The sequence below is a fragment of the Zingiber officinale genome, chromosome 6A, assembly GCF_018446385.1.
Source record: "Zingiber officinale cultivar Zhangliang chromosome 6A, Zo_v1.1, whole genome shotgun sequence".
NCBI lineage: Eukaryota > Viridiplantae > Streptophyta > Magnoliopsida > Zingiberales > Zingiberaceae > Zingiber > Zingiber officinale.
Genome location: NC_055997.1, coordinates 43365574 through 43371165, shown reverse-complemented (window position 1 = coordinate 43371165; position 5592 = coordinate 43365574).

Below are 5592 nucleotides of genomic sequence, written 5' to 3'. Positions count from 1 at the left end.
TCTATTGCAAGAGGGAATCGGAAAGCTTCTATAAATGTTGGACAATTGAGAAATAAGATTTGGTAGATCATTTACATTGAGGGGTTTTACAAAGAAACCAAACTCCTAGAACATTCCTTTATCATAGTTCCATAATCTTGTTTGTTGATCTTTCATTTCTATGTTTACTTTTCATTAGTTACATTTAGCTTTTGGAAACCAATTGATTAGTTGTTTAGCTAACTCGTGTTGAAACATTTCTAGTGCTTATTCCAGTCCCTGTGGATACGATAATTTTTTATATTACTTGCGACATTTCCGTACACTTACGGAACGTAACAAGTTTTATTGACAGAATGTGATATAAAGAGAAAATGGATGAAAAATGCGTGTTAGAGCCTCTTTTAGAGTTCAGCACGAGCAGGTCATGCCCTAACGATCATGCCTCTTCCTTCAGAGCTCCACATGGCAGGGCCATGCCCAGAGGAATGGTCATGCTAGTCCCTAGGTAGGAACACACGGTCATGTCGTGCCCACAGGCACGACTATATCTCTACAACCCAGCATGTCACATGGTCATGCCATGCCCAGAAGCACAGTCGTATCTCATCTTCCAACGAGTCACACAGGCAGGTTGTGCCCTGAGGCATGGTTATGCTTGCCCTGGGCTACGTCACACATGCCACGACTATTCCTTGAGGTATGACTATGTGGTAGAGAAAGTGAGGGGGTAACTCCTCCTATCTATAAAAGGAGATTTTTCTCTCCTTTTGACCTAACTTTGGTTTGGGGCTCTATCCCTCTCCTTGGAGAAGAGTTTTCCCCTCTAGGAGAAACCTAGAGGCTTAATCTTGACCAAGCTGCCCGATCTGTCCTCTTTCGAAGCATGAAAACACTCCAAAGATATCGACAACACATTGCTAAACATCTCTTCTCCTTTATTATTAGATTTTGGTTGTAAGAATACTTTATTTTGTGTCTTTGGTTTATTCTTCATTTGCTATGAAGAAGACCTTCAAATTCTAGGAGTAGGGAGTAATTGTGATGTATTGTTGATGTATGAACTATGTATTTACTTATTTCTTTATTCAAGGATGTGTTTACGTGTTGTTATATTTGTATTGTACCTTATACATGTTTGATGAAATGTGTGTGGTGTATACATATGGATTATGATGGATTGATCGCCTCATAGAGGAGAAGCACTAGAGTGTATTAAACACACATTCTATAACAATCCTCTTGAAAGGAGGCCATTTCTCTACAAAAGAAATTAGCTAATTAGTGTTTAATGGGTTTTCTTAACTTAATGTTAGGAAGTGACTTGTATAATCTAGAGATTATATGACCAGGGCCCTTAGTGATAGATTTTGTCACGAGTACCTGTGCCAGCCGACATGGCCCATGGCGAAGAACAAGAAGAATGAAAGAAGTTCACAACACCCGCCATGGGTGCTCATGCCAGCCGATATGGCCCATGGCGCAGAAACCCAAAGTTTACACATTGTGACATAGGTGCCCATGCTAGCCAGCATGGCCCATGTTGCGTCAATCCTATATAGGAAACTAGCTACCGTGGCCCGTGCCCTAGTCGTCGTGCTAGTGTGGCCATCATCACCGCCAGTGCCAACCTTAAAACCCTTCAAAAACCTTCATCTTCTTCCTTTAGATCTCCCCTTCATCTTCTTCCTTTAGATCTCCCCTTCAAGCTTCCTCTTGCGCTAAAACCCTCACCTCTCCCTTTCTCTCATGGAAGCAAACACTTCTTTATTCCTAAACCTTAACATCCACTTGAGATTTTGGGGCAAAAATGAAAATAAGAAAGAGAAGATAAGCTTCTACTTCTAAAGGGAAAGACAAGGAGAAGGTAAAAGAGAAAGCACGCACCAAGGGTAACAATCCTTTTGAAATTATTGTTTGTGACAAAAATCATAGAGCGCATTTTGATATTCTTGTGAAACGTAGTATTATGCCCACTAGGTATATAGATGATCAAGTCATGGAAGTCCTAGGTATGAAGGATAACATATCGTGGCTGATTAGTAAAGTAAGTTGGGATGAATTGGTAAGTATTCTTTCTTCCACTTACACTAAGACAACTTTTGAATTCATAAGTTCCATAGATGCTAAAGTTTCAACTAGAAGTGAGTGTGAGGAGGGTAAGATCATGTTCCGATTGTTTAATGATGATTATATATGGACATTGAAATAATTTAATTATTATTTTAGATTTCATGCTGGAGGAGAGAAAATAATGCCTAGGGACTTTCATGCCACTACCTTTTCGAGGGAATTGATTGGGGAGAGTGAATATATTCCCTCAAGAGCAAAAGCTTCACAACCTAAAAATCTAATATTTGAATACCTTCATAGGATGATGGCTAATTCTATTTTTGAGAGAGAAGATAGTGAAGGGGTAGCAAGACTTAGTGAACTTTTATGCCTTTAATGTATGGTGAATGAAGTGCATATTGATTTTGGTTTCCACAGTATTAGGCATTTAGTCAAGGTTAGAAAAGCCCCTTCTGGGACTATAATGGTTGGTGGATTTATTACTTATATTTCTAAAAGTCTCGAGTATGACTTGAGTAAGTTAGAGATCATAGTGGTAATTCAAGTAGTGATATAAGGGCTTGTCTAGCGGCTAGGATGATCGTTCATGATCAAAATTCATTTGGCTTAGTAAGGAAAGATCAATCACCCTTTAGCTTCCCAATGTCAAATACACCACTATCACGAACTTTGAGAATTGGAGGTTAAAGCGAGTCACACCTATCCCTCAATCAAGAGAGTCATACTTGTCTCATTCTGAGATGCCCCATGCACTAATAGTTGACCCTAACAGCGAGAGATCCCCTATAGATGGAGTGGAGACATCGACATTTAGGGATGAGCCATCCACTATAAACATTGAACTGACTGGATTGTCTTTTTCTCATTTTGAACATCCTATAGGGCCCTCTATGTATGATTTTTCTGACTTTGCCTCATAATGATCTTAATATACGGTTGGTGAGATAAAGGTAGATTGAACATAGGGATCTCTGTGTATGCCCGGTTGGGCAAAGGCTGATCAGGCTTAGAAACACTTACCTTTATAAATATCTTAATATATGATCGATTAGATAAAGGCCAATCGAACATAGGACTCTTTGTGTACGCCTAATCAGGCAAAGGCTGGTCGAGCTCAGAAACACTTAGCCTTACAAAGATTTTAATATATGATTGGCTAGATAAAGGACGATCGAACATAGGGCTCTCTGTGTATGCCCAATCGAGCAAAGGCTAGTCGGGCTAAAAAACGCTTAGATTCACAAAAACCTTAATACACGATCAGCTGGATAAATGCCCACTGAACATAGGGCTCTTTTTGTACACCTGGTCGGACAAAGGTCGGCTGGGCTCAGAAACACTTAGCCTCTTAAAACCTTAATACATGATCGGACGAATAAAGGCCGGCTAAATATAAGGCTCTCTGTGTACGCCCGACCAGGTAAAGGTCGGTCGGGCTCAGAAACAGTTAGCCTCACCAAGATCTTAATATACGATCAACTAAATAAAGGTCGATTAAACATAAGGTTTTCTGTGTAGGCTCGATCGAGAAAATGTCGACCAGGCTTAAAGACACTTAGCCTCACAAAGACCTTAATACACGATCGACTAGATAAGGGTTGGTCGAACATAAGGCTCTCTGTGTACTCTTGGTTGGGCAAAGTTTGGTCGGGCTCATTTCTATACCTTCATAGGATGATGGCTGAGAGAGAAGATAGTGAAGGGGTAGCAAGACTTAGTGAACTTTGATGCCTTTAATGTACGGTGAATGGAGTGCATATTGATTTTGGTTTCCACTTTATTAGGCATTTAGTCAAGGTTAGAAAAGCCCATTCCGGGACTATAATGGTTGGTGGATTTATTACTTATATTGCTAAAAGTCTCGAGTATGACTTGAGTAAGTTAGAGATCATAGTGGTAATTCAAGTAGTGATATAAGGGCTTGTCTAGCGGCTAGGATGATCGTTCATGATCGAAATTCATTTGGCTTAGTAAGGAAAGATAAATCACCCTTTAAGCTTCCCAATGTCAAATACACCACTATCATGAACTTGAGAATTGGAGGTTAAAGCAAGTCACACCTATCCCTCAATCAAGAGAGTCATACTTGTCTCATTCTGAGATGCCCCATGCACTAATAGTTGACCCTAACAGAGAGAGATCCCCTATAGATGGAGTGGAGACATCGACATTTAGGGATGAGCCATCCATTATAAACACTAAACTGACTGGGTTGTCTTTTTCTCATTTTGAACATCCTATAGGGCCCTATGATTTTTCTGAAATTGGCTCACAATGATCTTAATATGTGGTTGGTGAGATAAAGATAGATTGAACATAGGGATCTCTGTGTATGCCCGGTTGGGCAAAGGCCGATCGGGCTTAGAAACACTTAGCTTTATAAAGATCTTAATATACGATCGGCTAGATAAAGGCCACTTGAACATAGGGCTCTTTGTGTACGCCTAATCAGGCAAAGGCTGGTTGAGCTCAGAAACACTTAGCCTCACAAAGATCTTAATATATGATTGGCCAGATAAAGGATGATCAAACATAGGGCTCTCTGTGTATGCCCAATCGAGCAAAGGCTAGCCGGGCTGAAAAACACTTAGCCTCACAAAAACCTTAATACACGATCAGCTGGATAAAGGCCCATTGAACATAGGGCTCTTTTTGTACACCCGATCGGGCAAAGGCCCTCTAGGCTCAGAAACACTTAGCCTCATAAAACCTTAATACATGATCGGCCGAATAAAGGCTGGTTGAACATAAGGCTCTCTGAGTACGCCCGACCAGGTAAAGGTCGGTCGGGCTCATAAACACTTAGCCTCATCAAGATCTTAATATACGATCAACTAAATAAAGGTCGATTAAACATAAGGTTTTCTATGTAGGCTCGACTGAGAAAATGTCGACCAGGCTTAAAGACACTTAGCCTCACAAAGACCTTAATACACGATCGACCGGATAAGGATCGGCCGAACATAAGGCTCTCTGTGTACTCTTGGTTGGGCAAAGTTTGGTCGGACTCAAAGACACTTAGCCTCACAAAAATCTTAATATACGACCTGTCAGATAAGGGTGGGTGAAATAGAAGGCTCTATGTGTACGTCCGACAGGGCAAAAATTGGGCGGGCTTAAAGACACTTAGCCTCATATACTTCTTTATACTAGATCGGTCGAATAAAGGTTGATTGAACAGATGACTCTATGTGTACGCCTGGCCGGGCAAAGACCGGGCAGACTTAAAGATACTTATCCTTAGGAAACTTTACATATATAATCAATCGGGCAATGGTCGATTGGGTCTAAGTTACTTGATATTATATTGTCTCTAAAATAAAGACTGTAACATACATAACTTATCATATAATTCCTTGAATAGATCTTTGGCATACTATGAGCATCATACTACTCTCTAAATAGGTCTTTGCATTACTTAGCATACAACAAAGTAGATCAATACGAATATAGGTTAAGGGTGCTTCATTTCATATGACTTACTATAAATGCCAGGCTAAATGAAATATCAGCCTGAAATATATTTAATGAAAGACATTT